The sequence below is a fragment of the Arvicola amphibius genome, chromosome 11 (genome assembly GCF_903992535.2).
Source record: "Arvicola amphibius chromosome 11, mArvAmp1.2, whole genome shotgun sequence".
Taxonomy (NCBI): Eukaryota; Metazoa; Chordata; class Mammalia; order Rodentia; family Cricetidae; genus Arvicola; species Arvicola amphibius.
Genome location: NC_052057.2, coordinates 61,601,855 through 61,621,563, shown reverse-complemented (window position 1 = coordinate 61,621,563; position 19,709 = coordinate 61,601,855). Strand labels below are relative to the sequence as shown.

At 44.2% G+C, this 19,709-nt stretch overlaps 1 protein-coding gene across 3 annotated transcripts in view; it reads right to left on the bottom strand.

The window, feature by feature from the left end:
• Positions 1–18,196, bottom strand: part of Pag1 (phosphoprotein membrane anchor with glycosphingolipid microdomains 1) — a 158,512-nt gene extending 140,316 nt beyond the window's left edge. For all 3 annotated transcript variants that reach the window (XM_042055978.1, XM_038347550.2, XM_038347551.2), the window contains exon 1: positions 17,776–18,196. The gene's annotated coding sequence lies outside the window, so the exon portion shown is untranslated. The remainder of the gene's footprint in view (positions 1–17,775) is intronic.
• Between the last annotated feature and the right edge of the window lie 1,513 nt (positions 18,197–19,709).

Sequence of the window (19,709 nt, the reverse complement as noted above, 5' to 3'; positions counted from 1 at the left end):
CAGAATATCTAGCAGACTCTTTGATGAAGCAGGAACCCTGAAGGATGATCTCACCTTTAGGCAAGTTCAACAGTCATTTCTCTGTAGGTCCTGCATGTCCAATTCATCAAGAAGTCCAGGCAAGAGTAGTTTCTTGCCCAAATGGCTAACAAACCCCATAAGGAGACTCTTTGATGCCCATATTCCATTGAAGTAATTGGTGCTGCCAGGAGCAGATATGTCTCATTGTCATGAAAAGTCTTTAGCTTTTAAAACATTTTAAATACCATATTCTGAAGGTCTCTGAAAGATTTGAAGAAAACCTGTCTAACTGAAATATATTTCTTTATATCTAGAAAGCCTAACAAATATGAATACACACTTGACTATTGTATATGATTATCTACTAACCTATATTTCTTAATTATACATTACATTTTTAAATGAGCTACACAATCATAATACCTTATATCAAGAGCAGAAATATATATACACATTATAGCAAAACTGACTTTAAATTTGTATCAATAAACCAAGATCCATACCAAAGCAAGTCTCTATAGCATATCCCCCTTTAAATGTAAAAAACGTTTATAAACAATATTTGGGAATATGAATGTAGTTTTTCTCCAAACTGCTTCCTGTTTTTAGTTGGGTGAAATAATTTTGGGGGGGTGTTCTCGGCAACTTTTCAGGGAGGAGCTTGATCCATCAAATTAGTCTGGAAGCAATCCACAGGTTCTCATCCTCTGTGGAAACAAAAGAAGAACCTCTTTTCCAAAGTAACATGTCCTTAGACACAATTCTGAAATCAAGATACCTTTATAATATACATGCTTAGGAGCATAAAATGAAATGTCTCTCTGTACTTAGCTCCTTCACAGTCAAAAAATTCAAAGAAAACATAATAATAGACATAATCCAGACTCTTTTTGCATATTCCATCTTTATGTGGATTTTCTTACTCTATTACTTTTTAATATTTATTTTATTATCTTTATTCCCTTTAATCTATGACTGTCTGTATTCTGTCTCTTTAAAGACTTTGTTTTACTTTTTTATAAACAATTTATTTCCTTTTATGACTTTCTATTTCTTCTCTGTCTCAAGCCTATGTGCATTTATACAACACTATGACCCATTTAGAGGTCTTTTATGTCTGAATCTGTCCTATTGTGTATCTGTAATTCTTTACTGCCCAGGAGCACTTCTTAAAATGGCAAGCGCTTTTTAAAAACTTAAGCCGTGCCATTGCTAGGGGAAATACAGCACTGCCTGCTTGCCCTTCTTAGTCCAGCATGGCAGAGCTGCTCACTGCCTCTGAGAGCCACGCACACTACCCCACTTCCAGGCACACAGCGGGTCTATGTTGCCACCAAGCAAGTCATAGCACGTTGCTCACAAACCCCATCCAAATGCTTGGTCTCCCAAAAGAGCCAGAGGTTGCCAGGGCAGCATGGTCCAGAAAGCCTGCATTTCAAAACCATGGCTTTTTTTCCTGCTACCACTAAATCAGGAAAACCTCTCTTAAAGGAGCTGCAACTTGCCACCAGCAAGCAAAGCCCATTCGGAAAAAAAAATGCAGCTAAACTTTGTCTTTTAGTGTCTAGAAACCCTTTGCAAGCTCTCTTAGGTTTTAAGTGGATTTTAGTTTGTCACATGGGCACCAATTTGTAGTAAGGAGGCTGTTTGTTTATTTCCTAGCTGCCCAGACTCCTGAAATAATCACAAAAAAACTATATTATTTAAATCATTGCTTGGCCCATTGGCTCTAGTTTCTTACATCTTAATTTAACCCATCTCCATCAATCTGTGCATCACCACGAGGTCATGGCCTACCAGCAAAGTTTCAGCGCATCTGTCTCAGGTGGAGGCTCCATGGCTTCTCCCTGACTCTACCTCCTTTCTCCCAGCATTCCGTTTTGGTTTCCCCACCTAGCTCTGTTCCCCTATAGCTCTGATATAGGCCCAAAGCAGTTCCCTTATTAACCAATGATATGGTATTCACAGCATACAAAAGGGAATCCCACATCAGACCCATACAGTTTTCATCATGCCCCTGACTTTCCTGAGTTCAAAGTACCTTTCTTTACCTCAAGAAAGAATTTCCTAGCTACAGTTCTGAAAACAGCCTGGTGCTGGGATAAGAACAGACAGGAGGATCAATGGAACCTAATAGAAGATCCGGATATCAATCCACACATCTTCAAACACCTGATACTTGATAAAGAAGCAAAAAATAACAAATGGAAAAAAGAAAGCATATTTAACAAGAGGTGCTGGCAAAACTGGATATCAACATGTAGAAAAATGAAAATAGACCCATATCTATCACCATGCACAAAACCATATCTATCACCATGCACAAAACTCAAGTCCAAATGGATCAAAGACCTCAACCTAAAGCCAGCCACACTGAACCTTATAGAAGAGAAAGTGGGAAGTACACTTGAATGCATTGGCACAGGAGACCACTTCCTAAACAGAACCCCAGCAGCACAGACACTGAGAGAAACAATTAATAAATGGGACCTCCTAAAACTGAAAAGCTTCTATAAAGCAAAGAACACAGTCAACAAGACAAAATGACAGCCCACAGAATGGTAAATGTCTTCACTAACCCTACATTAGACCACATCTGATCTCCAAAATTTACAAACAACTCAAGAAATGGGACACCAAAAGATCACATAATCCAATAAAAATAAAATGGAGTATAGACCTAAACAGAGAACTCTCAACAGAGGAATCTAAAATGGCTGAAAAACACTTAAGGAAATGTCCAACATCCTTAGTCATCAGAGAAATGCAAATCAAAACAACTCTGAGATTCCATCTTACACCTAGAAGAATGGGCAAGATCAAAAACACTGATGACAGCTTATGCTGGAGAGGTTGTGCGGAAAAGGGAACACTTCTGCATTGCTGGTGGGAATGCAAGCTGGTACAGCCCCTTTGGATGTCAGTGTGTCGATTTCTCAGAAAATTAGAAAACAACCTTCCTCAAGACCCAGTAATACCACTTTTAGGTATATATCCAAAGGATGCTCAATCGTGCCACAAGGACATGTGCTCAACTATGTTCATAGCAGCTTTGTTTTTCATAGCCAGAACCTGGAAGCAACCTAAATGTCCCTCGGTCGAAGAATGTATTAAAAAAAAGTGGTACATTTACACAATGGAGTACTAAACAGGAGAAAAAATAACGACAGTTTGAATTTTGCAGGAAAATGGATGGAGCTAGAAAACATTATTTTGAGTGAGGTAACCCAGACACAGAAAGAAAATTATCACATGTACTCACTCATAGGTGGTTTTTAAACATAAAGCAAAGAAAGCCAGCCTACAAACCACAATCCCAGAGAACTTAGACAACAATACAGACACTAAAAGAGACTTACGTAGATATAATCTACATGGGAAGTAGAAAGTAAAAAAAGAAAAGATCTCCTGAGTAAATTGGGAGCATGAGGACCTTGAGGGAGGGTTGAATGTGAGAGGGGAAAGGCGGGGAGGGGAGCAGAGAAAAAGGTACAGCTCAATAAATATCATGGTGGGGGGGGGGAAGAATTTCCTAGTAGATTTTCCTCCCTGGTTTCCAGTGTCTTTTTATACCAACTATTTTCTCATCCTGAAATTTTGTGATGTGCATGAAAAGGCTCTCAAGCTATTTGGAATGATAACTAGGATTATCATTCCCATTTTCTGGGATTGTTGCCTATGGATTTTTCTTCACAAATTATTAAGTATTCATTTAGGGATTGTGTGTGTGTGTGTGTGTGTACACGTGTGTGCACGCCCATGTGCGTATGATCATTTGGGTACATGTGTACAAGGGTCGTCTGCCATCCACATGAGGTACTCCCTCTATTGCTTCCACTTTAGCTTTCAAGAAGAGTCTCTCATTGGACCTGGAGCCCAGCAGTTTGGCTAGACTCGCTGGCAGGTAGCTCCTCATCTGACCTCTTATGTGAATACTTGAGCTCAGAACCCAGGTCCCTTTGCTTAGATGGCAAGGCCTTTATATAAACAACTAAGACTTCTCCCCAGCCATACCCATGGATATCCTTTTTTAAACTAATAAACTCCCTCAGTCTTCCCGGGCCCCAGCGCTGAAGTAGGTAAGCATGGCTCCAATCCAGGCTTATCACAAAGAGGGGAAACCACAAACCACAGGCTGGCTGGCCATAGCCACACCTGGCCTTCGCTCACTCATCTCAATAGCTGACTTGGCATTGTGTCAAGTCTGATGGGAAGCTAGCATTGTGGCTAAGTCCTATACAATGTGCACAAGGCAGAGGGAGAGAGGGCAGGGAGCTGACAAATGAAATGTAACCCCCTGGCATCCTCAGAAACTTCCTAGGGCTGAGACGCAAACTATGACTAAAGTGGAGACATTTCTGAAAACTCGATTCACTGTTTTCTATTGCATGAATTTGCTCCCAAACCTCATTTGAACTGGTTTGAGCTTTTTCTCTGTGCAGATACAGAAATGACTGTGTTTTCTAGATATTAAGAGTATGTGAATTGTATTACCTTTCTTTTTTTTTTTTTTTGAGGTTTGTATTACCTTCTAAAAGCTGGCTTTTGTTTGTTTCACTGTTTGTCTCAGTATGTAGCCCTGGCTGTCTTGGAACTTGCTGTGTAGACCAGGCTGGCCTCAGATTCACAGAGATCCACCTGCTTCTGCCCCCTGAGTTCTGAGATTAAAGGCATGAGCCACCAAGCCCAGTTCTTGCTTGTGCTTTAAAGATTGAGTCCTTCTACAGGGCCCACACTGGCCTCAAACTCACTATCTTCTCCTCAGCCTCCTTCTCCTGGGTGAAGAGCAGGCAGGCATGCACCATCATGCCCAGTGAAAAAGATGAATTCCAAAAGACATTTGGCACATGGATTGTTGTTCTCTGCACAACTTCCAGACAGGCAAGTTTTCCAGAGATGGTACTTTTGTAGCCCAGTCATGAGGACATCTACCTGACTTCAGCTCTGCAGTCTCCACATGATTTTACTCGATGGATTCACAGGGTGAAGACTGTAGGAGAGAGAGTACTATTCGTGACTGCAGGAACAAAGCAGAGAGAAGCTGAAAGGCGGGTGCATGGTCCACTCGACTATGGCACTCGCTGCACTGCATGCAGGTTCATCCCTCGACTGGACGCCTCCACGGTAATGAACACAGGCATGCAGTATGGAAAGGCCACAGGAAACATGATAAGTGGAAAAGGTGACAAGTTACGATTCACATTCCAAACGAGATGTCCAGAGTTTTGTTGTGTTTTTTTTTTGCTGTTGTTGTTTCTGTTTGTTTGTTGTTGTTTAAGGTGAAGCAGAGAAAGACATGTGAGATAAAAACCAACAGGCTCATGGCTACCAGGACCAGTAGACAGCGTGGAGACACTGCAACAGGCACAGGGCTCTGCCATGGAGACATGCGACAGGCACAGGGCTCCGGCGTGGAGACATGTGACAGGCACAGGGCTCCGGCTGGAACTGAAGAGCTCAGCTGGGGCAACAGGTTGACAGCTCTGGAGCTTCCTAAACACCACAACCTGCTTCAGTTACAGACTCTTCTGGCGGCACAGAAATCCTACCTCCAGAAGATGCTGAGCATCTCCAACTCAAAGGCAACACTTTATGTCAACAACACCCTTCTTTCTTAGCATTTCAGCCTAATAGCCCTGAAATGGGGACAGAAGACAGTGAGTGCTGCCTATTCCTGAATAGCTAGGGGAAATGAGAACTGGTGTCTGTAAATAACCAGTACTCACTGTAGACAGAGAACATGATGACCTCCAGATATCACATTATAAAATTAGCCATGAAGTCTATAATCCTAAACTGTACTTCTTTCCTCAAAGTACAGCATAAACTACAGAAAATTTAAAGTTTACTTAATTTAAATTTAAAATTAATTTAATGGTCATTCTTGCAAGGAGAGTGCACACTTGTGAGGTGCAAACTGTGCCTCGGTGTTCTGAGAACCCACAGTGTGCATTATGTAATCACACTGAATCCAGGCCTCTCTCATCGGAACCACCTCACTCTCTAGCTGCACAGAAAGTGTAAAGCAAAATTAAACAAGCGCTCCATCTTTCAGACAGCTTTCCAACTTCAGCACTACAGACGACAACAGCTTTCCAACTTCAGCATTGTAGACGACAGCTTTCCAACTTCAGCACTGTAGACGACAGCTTTCCAACTTCAGCACTGTAGACCACAGCTTTCCAACTTCAGCACTATAGATGACGACAGCTTTCCAACTTCAGCACTATAGACAGCTTTTTGGAGCATAAAATTCCTCACCATAGCGTAGGGGAGTGGCTCAGTGGATAAGAAGTGTTTGCTGTGCTAGTCTAATGGCTTAAGTTCCATCCCCATTCACAGCGGAGGAAGAGAACCAACTCCTGAAAGTTGTCGTCTCATCTCCACAAGCATTTGTGGATGTGATTTTACACACACACACACACACACATACACACACACACACAGAGAGAGAGAGAGAGAGAGAGAGAGAGAGAGAGAGAGAGAGACAGACACCCCCACTTCATAAGAAGAAAAAATTTAAAGAAAGCATCAAACAATTCTTCACCACAGAGGCCTGTTTTGTGTACATTGAGTACAGAAAGCACACAACTTGCAGCTGATGATTCTCTAAAGACAGACACTGGAGGATTATGAAAAGAAAAAGTAAGAAATTCTCTTTATTCTCCATGTAACTGTGGAGGTGTAAAAGGATTTGCAGTCCAAGGCCGCCAGTTTTAGTACACGTGGAGCTATGAAAATCCAGCTAATATTAGTCCAGAGGTTCCAAATGCCAGATGCCCTCTGGCTAGGAGAAGTCTGAACGAAGTAGGCTCACGCCATCTCTGGGCTCTTTGTTATGAACTGTATCTCCGAGAACAATTTTGAAAATGCCATTGAATATTTATTAAAAGGAAAGATCTATAATAATTCAGGTTTTGGCATGCTACTATTAGCTAATAACTCATGGCTGGAAAGGTAACAAACTGCAGAGGGAGAAACCATTAAATTTCAGAGAAAGGTAATTTAAGAGAAAGGTTAATACATTGTGCATCACCATTTCTTCAATGACTGCAATGTTTAGTGGCTCTGTTCCTATCATCTTAGAACTCGGCCCAAAAAGCTGTTATTCATATCAAATTGTTTTAACAGGATTCTATAAGCATTTTAGTTCCAATTATATTTTGTAGATACAAAGTTATTTACTTTATTGTTGAGTGTGTGTGGGTTTTGTTTATTTTTGTGACAAGGTCTCACTATATGGTCCTGACTGTCCTGGAACTCGCTGTGTAGAGCAGGCTGACCTTGAACTTGCACTGATCCCCCATCACAGCTTCCAGAGTGCAAGGATTGCAGGTGTGTGCCAACATGCCCAGCAGACGCTGAACGTGACACAGAGCTAATGTTTAAACTCAAGATGTGCATTTTGGCCAACATGACCAATAGAACGAAGTCTACACTATACAAATACGTACAGTTATTTTTTTAAGAATTCATGATGATACTTTTCTAACACACCCTTATTCATCATTTAGCATAACAAAGAAGTGTGCTTTTAACCTTGATGCCAAGAACTTAGTCACTACATGGAACACTACTCTGGGTTTCAATTAATCCTGTATTTCTTGTTAGTTTCTTGGACATAAAAAAGCTATTGTGGATGATTTATGTGTTAATTCTTAACAATCAAATAGGCTTAAAATGTTTGCATTTCCTCTTGTGAGTCTTTTGGTAAGTGTATATAGATTTAAGACTCTGAAATTGGAAGCGTGGAATTTGTAAATCCACTAAGAGACAGACCATTCACATTATGCAAAAACACTGTACTCAAACTCAACTGTGCACATAATGATAGTATTCAAATTAGATCACTAATTTAGACATGTTCTATCATGTCAAGTATAACGAATATAAAAATGTATGACTGAAATCCAACAAGAATAAGAAAAAAGGAAAGAAAATGCAGCTACTCTTTTTTTAGGAAATGAAAATTCATAGCACATGGTATAATTCACTCATATGAATATTAGTGAGAAATCCAGCTTCACTGTTCGTGTTGTTGAGTGTTTGAAACAGGGTAGTGTCACGTCACTAGGACAGAAATCAGCTCTGTGCTCTGGACTACGGTATCTGCATCCAGGTGAAACTGGAACACATGAGGCATGAAATGAACAAATTAATCTTCATTTGAATTACTTAACATATTATTATAAAATCATATTTAAAATACCATAATACTTTCTATTATTATTTAAATTTGCATGTGCCTATATTGTAATTTCTCACTGCAATGGATTAAGGCTAGTATACCACTGTGTAGAAAAGTAATTACCAGAACTAAGATGGCTGCCCAACATTTTATTAACATTTTAGAATTTACAAATGTCTCATTATTTTAAAAAAAAATTGGCACCATCAACAAAAAAGCAATGCAATGACTGTCATAGAAACATCAGCCTCTTTTGATTCAACTTTTTCTACTGAAGCTAAAATGCAAAATTGGGACCATGAAGCTTGAAATTGAGATTTTGGGATAGTATTGGCAACAGCCTTTGCTACTTGCCAGAAATTGTTTTCATCTGGAAATTTCCAGGTAGCGGATTCCTAGGGTACAGTTTGTGTATGTGAAATAAAAAAACGCAACATCATAAATTTGTTTCAATTGTTATGAGAGTACAAGTCCATTTCATGACTCAAACATCACTATACATATATAGTTACATAGTATTTAATTAACAAAATTAAGGAAATTAAAATTTTAGAATATTCAGAGCCAAAATACAAGTTGTGAAACTGGCAACTTTAGGTTTATACTGCATCACCTTGTAGTACTTAGGTAAAAGAATGTCAGTGTAAGACTTCAGCCTTAAGCAGGTAACAGAAACCTGCTTCAGCAAACCAAGATAAGCTATATTGGTTCAAATGATAGGAGCTCTCAAGGAATCCAATAGTTTAAACTTAACTTGACTGGGTTTTGTCTGAAATACTTGTACATACAGAATGCATGTTTCTCATACACGGTAAGCACTGTAATTAGTAAATAAATTTCTACTGTAGGCAAAGAGCAAACTTAACTAGTGGGTCTCTGTGCTTTATAGATAGATGCTTTTTAATAGTCAGTACCAATACACATAAATAAAAAATGCTTGTTGAAATAAACCCACATTTTCCAGGTTAAGTAGATATATTTGCACAAATAACTTTTGGTACATCAAACAGAGGATTTAGCCAACGACAGTCCCTACTCTTGATGCTTTAAGCAGATTAACTTAAAAATAGATGTTAAGCATTCCATCCCTCCCCCAAGTTGTCCTTCAGTAACAAATGGCAAAGAAATGGAGCAGAACCATTAGAACTTGGAATTCGAAGTCAGAACAGCTCATTTTGGGTCTAACAGGCTTAATCATTTAGCAGCCGTGTCTCCCCCTCAGTCCTTGGGACTTTCTCACGTTTCCAGTTTCTATAATACAGTGTAGTAGTTTGAATATAAATGCTCCTTCTGTAGGCTCAGGGTTGATTACTGGGTCCCCAGCGGCAGGGTGGGGGGGACACTGTTGAGAAGGTGTGGAACCTTGCTGGAGGAAGTGTGTCACTGGGGGAGGGCCTTAAGGTTTTATAGTTTCACTCATATCCTGTCCTCCTTTGGCTTCCTCACTGCAGAGGCAAACGAGCAGCCACCCCCTGGCACCGTGGCATCTCTACCACAGCAGACTGCGTGGCACCGTGGCATCTCTACCACAGCAGACTGCGTGGCACCGTGGCATCTCTACCACAGGAGACTCCATGGCTCTGTGGCATCTCTACCACAGCAGACTCCGTGGCATCTCTACCACAGCAGACTGCATCATTTTTTAAACTGCAAGAAAAATACCTTACATTGTTTTTTTTAATCAGGTATTTGGCCACCACATTAAGAAAAGTAACTGCAGCCGGGTGGTGGTGGTGGTGGTGCACACCTTTAATCCCAGCACTCGAGAGGCAGAGGCAAGCAGATCTCTGCGAGTTTGAGGTCAGCCTGGTCTACAGAGTGAGTTTCAGGACAATCAGAGATTGCTACACAAGGAAACCCTGAGAGAGAGAGAGAGAGAGAGAGAGGAGAGAGAGAGAGGAGGGAGGGAGGGAAGGAGGAGGGAGGGAGGGAGGGAGAGAGAGAGAGAGAGAGAGAGAGAGAGAGAGAGAGAGAGAGAGAGAGAGAGAACTGACAGGAAGGGAGGAAGGGGTAAAAATGAAAGGACAGTGTTGGAGGACTTCTACGTATGGTAGCAATAACAACTGTTTTCACCATTAATAAATGCTCCACATTGTCTACAATATAATAAGGTCTGTTTTCATAAAACAAGTGAAAGTCATGCAATTTTATATCAGAGTACTTCAGCTAATCCAATGGGCAGATAGTGTCCTAAACTACAAAAGGACTGGGACAAAGGCGTCAGCTCCCTGATGGCACCATCCGTGATGAAACCCTACTTCTATAAACTCTCATTGGGTGCTCCACTCCCCTTCCCGTGCTTTCCTTCAGTTTACAAAGGGGGGTGAGCTTGCCTTGGAGAACCCAGCACTTTCTGCATTAGGAGAGCTTTTCTCCCATTCCTTCCACTCTCCCAAGTGGACATTCCTCTGTCCACGGAGAGGGAAATTAACAGAGACCGTGACAGAAATGAGAGAAAGCGTGACAATGCACTCCATGAGTAGGTCGATCCTGGGCCTAGCTCTGCGGATCACTTTACTTCATTCATGGATGGCATCCCCACCTACCAGCCAGTGTCTTAACAGTGACTGAGAGGTACTGAAAGTACGAGAGAAGGACCCCCATCTCCAGTGCAGACACCAGTAAGGGAAGGGCACGCTGCCCTCTGTGGCATCTTTCTGTTTCTCTTCTGTGTCCCCAGGCTCCATTCAACCAAGCGCCTCATCCTGCTCCACCTCTGGCTTCTGTCACTTTTCTGTGAGAAATTTCTCCCACTTACCCTTCCCATCCCATCCCTTGCTTCTGTGGCCTTGTCTTCATTTATTTTTTTATCCCACATATTCTCTCAGGCAAATAGCAACTTCGACAACCATTTCAAATACTGTTATCTACAATATAATGAGGCCTGTTTTTCTAAAAACAAACAAACAAACTGAAAGTCACATCATGACCAGAATACCTCACAAGACACATTAATAAACTGCAAATGAACTATAACCCTTCATTTGCAGCTCGGTGGTTGCCTTGAATTTCAAAGTCAGTCTGCATAGCATCTCTAGACTCTGCTGCCCCTCTGGTGTCTCTCTGCATAAATCCACAGCTTAACTTCTTCCCCCGTGGAATGCTCCAGCCTCAGCATTCACTGTCAACACCAAAGGTTCTTCTGTCTCTTCAATTATCTGAGCCATGCCATCTAGGGACCCCTTGAAAGTCATTGTCCCCTCCTTGCTTCTCTGCCTCTCCCCAGTGTCTATTCCCTTACCAGTCTGAATTTGGACTTAAAATCTGGCTTTCCCTTTCTGTGTCCTAGCTCATCTGTTTTGTTGAGTATTCTCAAAGAACAGCCTAGGTCAGGTCTGGGAGTACTAGTTGGTCATCCTAGTTACTTGTGATGTTGAGGCAGGAGGATTACTTGGGCTGCATTATGAATTCAGGCCAGTTTGAGCCACTTAGCGAACCCTGTCTCAGAGTGAAAGGTGAAAAGAACATTGGGGGCACTGCTCAGTGGCTGAGTGCTTACCTAGTGTGCATGAGGCCCAGAGTTCAACTCCCAGAACCCAAAGAGCAGAGCGTGATATGCTCAAAATGATATGACCAAGTGTGGCCATATCAAGTGTCTTCACACCCTGCACTGCAGGCAGCCTCTCCTCTCAACTCCATGGCATGTCTGCCACACCAACAGTTCCCAACCACACGGACTGAACTGCTGCTCTATAACCTACTAGCGGCTCAGTGACATCATCAGACTCATTTTAGACGCAGGTCAGGTACAGCTTCCTGAAGGGAAGCCAGATGCCTACTCTTTCTTTTTTTTTAACTCCTAAATTTTTCAATTATTTTTTATTAAGTTAGTTCTTTGACAATCCTATGGAGCAGGATATCCCTGTGCCTGACACTTCATCTCTTAAAATATGTATTTGATAAATGTCCAAATGAATATACATCACTCTCACTGAAGTTGATGTAAATGCAGAGAAGCTGTTGGTGACTGGTTAAGTGTGAACCAGAGGCTCTCAGCTCTTTTCAGATGTGACATAAAACCATCAGCCCACTCTGGGTACAGTTCCCAAAGGCTGAGTGCAGAGGGTGTGGGGAACCGTGCACTGCTGTGTTAGCAACTGGCCCTCTTTTAAACGGCAGGAAGTCACTTTGGAGACAGCAGTGGTGACACATGGCACGCCTTTAATCCAGCTCTCAGGAGGCAGAGTTCAAGGCCAGCCTGGTTACAGAGTGAGTTCCAGGACAGCCAGGGCTACACAGGAAAATCCTGTCTCCAAAAGCAAAAAAGAAAAAGAAGGAAAGAAGAAAAAAAAGTCACCTGTTTTGTGGCTCTATCGCCTCTGACTCACTTAGACACGTTCCCATGTTCAACACTACTGGGTGAAGAAGCAAGGATCCATGTTAGAGGCAAAGGGCTGGAGGGGCCTTAACAGTGATAGGTGGAGTCATAAATAGACGAAACCAGGTGCATGAGGAGCCATCTGGTCACTCTCATTCCTCAAAGAATAAATACACAGCCCTGAGGCTGGCTGGGCAAGATGACAGGTGACAGCAGCCTGTGCTGGCAGTGTTGACACAGCCACACCTTTTGGTGCTCTGAGGAAGGCAGGTGAAAGCACCACCTGCAGATAAAGGGTCTGTAAGCTCTGCTGGGCTGGGCCACCTGGAGACATGGGACACTGGAGAGGGCGGAATAAAGCTGCCAGCAACTTTAAAGTCCACCCCGTGACGTTCACTCCCGTGACGTTCACGGGCTGGGATGCTCTGTATCCTAATAAAGGGCATATGCAGTTCAAATTTCCTGTCCCCTGGCGAGCTATGTTTAGAAAAGAGAAAAAAGTTTTAAAATAAGTTTTTAAGCGTTTGCTGGCTGGAAAACCATTCAGTGTTGTAGCCTAGTGCTGGGGTTGAGAAGCCATCAGCACGACGCCTGCATGTTCCAGCGATACTTTTCAATTCCAGCTGAAAAGGTGTTGGTTCCGATGTGAAACTGAGGGGAAATGGGCTGAGGATGCAGTGCAGTGGCAGAGCTTTTGCCCGGCATGTGCTGGGCTGACTTCTGGGCAGGCAGTCTGTCCGTCTGTCCTCTGTACTGCCCCCACACCACCACAGAGGCATTGTCTCAGGGAATGGGTGTAGAGTCTCTGCTGTCTCTCCGGACTGGAGTCAGGAAGGCTACACCACAGACATGGGAGATTGGATGCAATGCTCTTATTTAGAGAGGACACATTTGAACCTATTTGTTAGATATGTGGCATTCCCTTTAAGAACCATAGTCGTGCCAAGAGTGTTAGCTGCTGTTGTAACTCGGGGATTTTTAGATTTAAAAATAACAAAACACTTGAGAAAAATCTTAGGCCTCTCCACTTCTCCTTTCTCTAAGGACAATGATGCAAACATCCAACCCCAAACACAGATGAAGCAAGTTCGCCTTGTCACCGGAAGCTTTCGTACTCCTTACAAAGTAACACGTGGCTTTCGCTCTCTTTTTCGCAAAGTGAAATGTGGTTTTTGAGATCTAGCATAAATCAAGCTCTATCTCGACAAACATATAGAGATAGACTTCCTATTCAACCAGCCCCAGCTGGGGGCGGGAAGGTGCCACATAGCAGAAGAACGTTTCTGCTACATGACTTATCACAATGGCTCAAACCCCAGAGGCAGGAGGATGTTCTGTGGGAATACCAAAAGGTTTTGAGTTCTACTTTTTCTTACAAAACTCACTAATGTCTTCTTGGACTAACAACCTTTCTGGGCCCATTTCTGCTTCTGCGAATGACTATAATACAGGACCCACCCAGAAGGCTAGTAGAGGGTGGAGGGCAACAGTGGGCACAATGCTGCCAGCACAGCTAACACGGAGCAGGTGCTCCCCCCTGCCACTCACTCCAGCTCTTACCAGAAAGAATGGCCAGTAGGGACCGGAAAAGTGCCCAGAGAAATCAAGTGCAAGGTTGTCTTCTCTCAAGCCCACCTCTTGGCCTTGAACTCTGCAAAGACCTGGCCTTGAGATGTAATCTCTGCTTGCTTCTACAACCACAAATGTGCAAAATTCCCAAGGCTCCATATAGTGCAGGAGCTAAGATCAGAATCAACTCCCAGCATCTCAAAGTGAAAAGTCAGAGGCGGAATGGCAATAGAGAGGAGCAAACAGTCTTTATCCACTTATATCCATATTAAAACTGTTTTGCATACTTTGCACACAGACCTCCCATCCAAGCACTAACCAAGCTTGTTTGGCTTCAGAAACCAAGAGGGCGGATGAAGGGTGGTAGGGCCACATGCTGTACATGGCCCTTCTGACAGCCAAAGAAAACCGGGTGTCCCGAGGGAAGTTTGTATATTTAAAAATGGCGACAGAAAATCCACTGAAATCACACAGACAGGAAATAAAACAACCATATGCAAATGATTTTCACAGACTTAGCTCAAGTTCTAGACATGTTCCTGGGAGACATTTGACCAGAAAACGTGGAACAGGGAACAGGTGACCGAGGCAAAGGGTGTGTGTATCCTCTGAAGAGGTGACTGAAACAGCAGCAGAGGAGCTGGAGAGATGACTCAGTTGGCAGCAGGAGTTCTTTCGGCAGACTGCAGCTGTGGTATTGGGTCTCCAGGCTCCCAGAAGCTTGGAAGGCTTGACTTGAGACAAGGGGGTGGAACCGTTCAGTGGTGGTTTCATTAAACATTAAATCACCTGGGGAAGTCCGCTCCCTAAGAACTTTCTTTAGCAATTAGATTTTAGTGTCTAGAAGATAAAGGCCAAAGGCCAGAACATGATGACTGAGGTGAACCTAAGAAACTCACAGAAGTACCACGGCTGCTCAGTCACTATAGACCTAGGACTCAGGGAAGAAGCTCAACAGCCCATGGGTATTTCAAACCAAAATGGCTCATATGGAGTCCCCACAACTTCTTCCCATGGCTTTGAACCTAAGACTGAAGGAAGTGTATCTATAGCTGTGATAGAGGAATGATTTCCATTTCAGAACACTGAGTCCAAGCTAAGCACAAGGTACCATTCCTGCCTGAGTGGAGTCCCTCATGGACACTGGCCTATGCTCAGAGACACTGTGACTTGACTCTCTGTCACCGTGGCAGCTACACAGGCAGGCAGTGGGGGCAGAATAGATTGCATCAACCTCCAGTATGAAGCATCAAGTTACACCAAGTTTTCTTTTAAAAATAATATATATATATATTATATATATATATATATATATTATATATATATATATATATATATATGGAAGAAAGAAATAACAGAATAGAGTTCCCACAGGAGGTAAAAACGCCCTGTTACCTCTCTCACACTAGCACTAAAAGGGATTGCAACCAGGGGCTGGTATTTAACAACAAGGACGATAATAGCTTCCCGTCATGGAGAAATGGACTGGCAGTTTGGATACTTTAAACTTTAACAAACTTCCCATGGACAAAGAGGAAAATAACCCATCTATGTTGCTTGCGAGTTGAGGCAGCAGAGGCGAAGAACACAGTTTCCACCAGGCGAGCTCTAATTGCTATTACTTGATCTCAGCTTCAGCTTCCTCCTCTCTAACACCGAGACAAGCCGCCTCCCTTGCAGGCCTGCAGGGAGGTACCGCTGGAGCAGTGAGCCCGATGCCAGCATCCTCAGCTGTTAGACTGTGACCTGCTTCCGTGAACCTCCTGATGCTGTAGTGTCTACAGCTTATCCCAGGACAAATTTCCTCACACAGCAATCAACATTTTCCTCCCAAAGTCAGCCTAATATACTTGACACCAGTTCAATACCTTTACATGCAGGATTCCACTTAATCCTCACACAACACAATGAGGGAGGAGCTACTGGCACACCTACCCATTTTACAGATGGGGATACTGAGGCACAGACCTGTAACTTGCCCAGACTCAAGGTCCCCAACAGAGACAGCAACCTGGCCCCTAGACACAACAGGCTAGCCTGTTTGATGCCCACACTTGGCCAAAATTTCTTATAGAGGTCAGCACTCAATGCTCTTATAAAGTCAATGTGTTGACTAGCTTTTTAACTTTTAAAACAAAACCTTTCTTTTTTCTTAGAATTCTTAAAAATAAAAAATGTTTAAATTAGGTGCCTGTACCTAGTTAGTTCATCTTGGTTTTTTTTTTCACTGAAACACCTTAATATGTACACACCTCTTTCTAAAGGTCATCTAAATAAACCTTATGTTGACTCACATCCCTGAGTGTTTATTTCAAATACAAATTCATGTATGTCTTTTTCTGTGTACGTATTTCTCTCTGTGGATGCATACAAACCACAAGGCAGTGGCAACGTGAGCACTCGGTTAATGTAACACCTTCTATGGTCAGTACTCTAAATATCATTTTTTATAATAACCACTGCTATCAGCCACACAGCAGGGCTGTATGGTGTTTCAAAGAATTCCTTTTACAAATTCAATCAACTCAAGTATTAACATCAATGGCATTAATCCATTGCTCTGCTTTAAAAGAATCTCTAGGGGGCAGCTGAGAAAGAAAGGTTAAAGATTTCTACCCTTCAAAGTAGGCCACTGCAGCTACCTATAAACCATGCTCTTTGTTTATTAAGATAATTAAACCCATCAGTGCACTTAACTTTCAGACTTAACAATTGTCTGCACGAACAGTCTCTACTTTTCCTAAAACAAAAGAGGATGTGTTCTATCTAAGGGGATCCTGAGCAGGCTCTCTGTACAATGTATGATGTTTTAAAGCATGATTTATGTATCTAATTCCTTGAACTGCCTTGAAAAATACACCAAGTTCTTCCCGTGCTCCCCATTAAAAGAAGACACTCCAATTTAAAGACTGCCCGGATTCTGACTACAAACAGCTATATCATGTCAACATTTTCATTAAATACGGTTCAAGCTGGACTTGAAACAAATGGAGTGGAGACACAGCCGCAGCCCTTGCCGATGCAAAGCTACCCGGTCAGGAGGCTTACATAAGAGATGCAGGACAACTCAACCATCATCTGAATGTCTTTCTTTGAGACTTGTCCACATTCTTAAAGCACATGAATTAAAGCGCGCAGATAGCTTTTCTCATTTTCTCTGCCTTAGAGCACAAAACACTCAACTGACATAGAAGTTGTTTTTCCCTAAAGGACTAGGTTCCAATTATGGGAGGTTGCCAACTTCTGCCTAGGGGAAGGGTGAAGTGGGATGCACAGAAAGCCTGCGGGCCTGAGCAGCAATGTCTCAGCTTCTCATCTCTGTGCCAGTCCTCAGAGGGGCTGTCAGCAGAGCCTCCTAGGATGGAGGCGGCGGATGCCCCTGACCCCACGCCGTGCAGAATCAAGGAAATGAAAATGTGCAATTAGCGGCGGGCCAAATGCCCTCGGAGCACCTGTCTCTCCTAGCACATTTCCAACTGGCGCATTCAGCAGCGGCAGGAGCCAGCCCTGGACTCCAGCCTCGAATCCTCGAGTACCAAGCCCCCCTCCTTTGCAGCCCAGCACTCCCTCCTCCAGCTGTAGCCAGGCTAACAGGAGGTGCCACCTCGGCCTGGCACGACAGGAATCAAACCTGTCCTTCCCACGCTGCCTGCAACTTCAGAAACTACAGTCAACTTACTGGCTCGCAGGAGGCAGGGGTCTTCTGGGGCTTCGGCGCGCTAACAAGCGCAGCAACTCCGCCGCGCGCAGCCCGGCTGGCCCTCAGTGGCCCGTGGCAGGGGGCGCAGGATCCGCCCGGTCCTTGTCGCCTCGGCTCTACCGCGCCCGGGGCGGCGCACTCTCCCGGGCGCACCGTGCGGCCGCGGAGACCCGGACTGCGCCGGAGACCGGAGCAAGCGCCGTAGCGGCCGCCAGCCCCAGAGAGCTGCGCTCCGAGCACCAGGTGCGCGTCTCCCGCTCCGAGGGAATGCGACGCCACGAAGTCCCCGCACGGGAGGCGTCGACGTGCAGCCGAGGCGCCAGTCCGCCGCGGAGGAGCAGTCACAGCGCCCGCACGCCGGGCAGGAACCACAGTCCGCACTGGCCAGCGCGCCGCGGAGAATGACAGCGCCGAGGAGCAGCGCACGGGACCGAGTGCGCATGTTCGCGACTGCTGCGGCACGTCACGGGGGCGGGGCTACGGGCGGGGTAGGGCGGAGCGAGCAGAGTGGGCGGGGCCGGGCGCGAAGCTAATTTGGCTGCCTGCTGCAAGGGCAGGTGCTAGAGGCTCGCTACTGGGGCTGATAACCTAAAGCTCTGGAGTTTGTCTCCTGAGCCCATTGTCTCGTAAAAGGCAGTGTATTGGAACTGCTTTAGGGTCCCGGGACAACCCACAAAAATCAAGTTTCACTCAGGTGATTGCTTAGCCGCCAAGAGCAGCATTTTGTGGGACACTTTTCATCTTGACCATATGTACTGTAAGAACTTGAGGAGCTTGTAAGAGCCCTTTGCCCCGACCGCACCCCCCAAATAAGCCCAGGAGACACGAGAGGTGGGGCCCAGGTATGCAGGTTGTAATTAACCTTGCCCGAAGCTCCTCAAGCTTCTAGGGCTACGGAATCTCCTGGTGGTTTGTTAATGTAGAGCCTCCCATGCAGACTCAGAGGGTCTGTAGGATGGGAGAATACCCGTTCAAATAGAGCACAAGATGACATCCGTGCTGCAAGCCTCCTCCGCCCCGCATCCTTGCCACTTAGAGGGCAGAAAACCAGGAGCAGCTTCTGAAGTGTTCGTCTGTTTGAGAATCAGCGGGAAGAGCCTTTAACTCAGGAGAACAAATTTCCAAGGCATATCCACAGTGATTCTGGTTAGCCACTAGGCACAGCGGATGGGGGTGGGAGTCCTGGAATCCTGCCTGTAACAATCTGTAGATAAATCGAACAGGGGTTTTGTTGGCTTCGAATTTTATGTTTTTACACCCACACCCTGAAATTGAGGATAGACGTTGTAGGAACACATAACCAGATGTGGAGCTCAGGACTGCTAAACCAACCAGACCTTTGTCTAAGGCGCCCAGTTTCTCTGGTATTTCTGAAGAGTTCTTTAACAGGAAAACAAGGCACTGGTGATATTGAACATCCACTGGTTCACTTTGTTGGACGCATGTTTCACTTTTAAAGGGAGTATGAAGTTGGCTGGCTAAAAAGCTCTCATGACAAGGGAAAGGAAGCAGGGACTGGGAAGGGAATGTTACTATGTTGCAGAGGAGACCGTGTGGGAGGTTTTTGACCCAACCTTCAGTGTGGAAAGGTACTTTGGGGCTAAGATTGCAGGATCCGGCTTCACTTCCTGTCTCAGAAGCTCACTGACTCAAGAGCTTATAAAACTGTGGATTTCACTACCAAACTGTATTAGTTACTTTTATCATTGCTATAACAAATTGCTTGGCAACAGCAACTCAAGAACGAAAGCCGTTGTTTTGAGTCATGGTTTGAGAGTCCAGTCTACGATGGTGCAGAAAGTAGGGGTGTGAAGCAGCTGGTCACACTGCATCTGCAGTCGGCATGAATGCTGGGGTGCTTAGGCACCAATATCCCAACCCTCGGTATGGCCTGCCCACCGAGGTAAACCTCC